Source organism: Palaemon carinicauda, unplaced genomic scaffold, assembly GCF_036898095.1.
Source record: "Palaemon carinicauda isolate YSFRI2023 unplaced genomic scaffold, ASM3689809v2 scaffold16, whole genome shotgun sequence".
NCBI lineage: Eukaryota > Metazoa > Arthropoda > Malacostraca > Decapoda > Palaemonidae > Palaemon > Palaemon carinicauda.
Genome location: NW_027169147.1, coordinates 639568 through 640143, shown reverse-complemented (window position 1 = coordinate 640143; position 576 = coordinate 639568). Strand labels below are relative to the sequence as shown.

The following is a 576-nucleotide window of genomic DNA, read 5'->3' as shown; positions in this document are numbered from 1 at the left end:
AACATACGACTCCTGAAAGGTCTTGGACGTATTGATTGGTGACTACCAAGTCTAGGTTTATCGTCCTTCGACGAGGACAAACTCTTTCTTCCGTGAAAGTGCATAAGATTCCAGAGGAAGAGCTAGTATTGTATGCGACTTGTCTGACTTCCGCTTCTCTCGTGTAAGAAGAACACGCTTGATTGTTTCCAGTTTAAGCATTAAAGGTTTAAATGCCAACAGCATCTGGTGTTCCCAGGCGGTCACCAATCCAAGTATTAACCAGACCCAACGTTGCTTAACTTAGCTGATCAGACAGGCTGTGTTTTCAACTTGGTATTGCCGTTGACCGCGACACGCCTGCTGCAAGGGTAAGTTCTGTTCGTGTGCGTACATGACGAGTAACTTCTTAGTCTAGTAGACAGGGAAAACGTAGAACGTCATCCTCGTCAGGGAACTGCGTCCTATTACGCAGAAAAAAGTTACAAGATCCCAGATACCATAGCGATGATGAACTGACCGCTTCAAGACATTCCAACTTCGCTCTTCCCAAGAAACTAATGTCACATGGTTGTGATGTCATAGTTCGACAATAGT

The 576-nt window shown here is 44.8% G+C and overlaps 1 pseudogene; it reads right to left on the bottom strand.

The window, feature by feature from the left end:
* Positions 1-213: 213 nt before the first annotated feature.
* LOC137635690 (5S ribosomal RNA) lies at positions 214-329 on the bottom strand (annotated as a pseudogene).
* Positions 330-576: the final 247 nt, after the last annotated feature.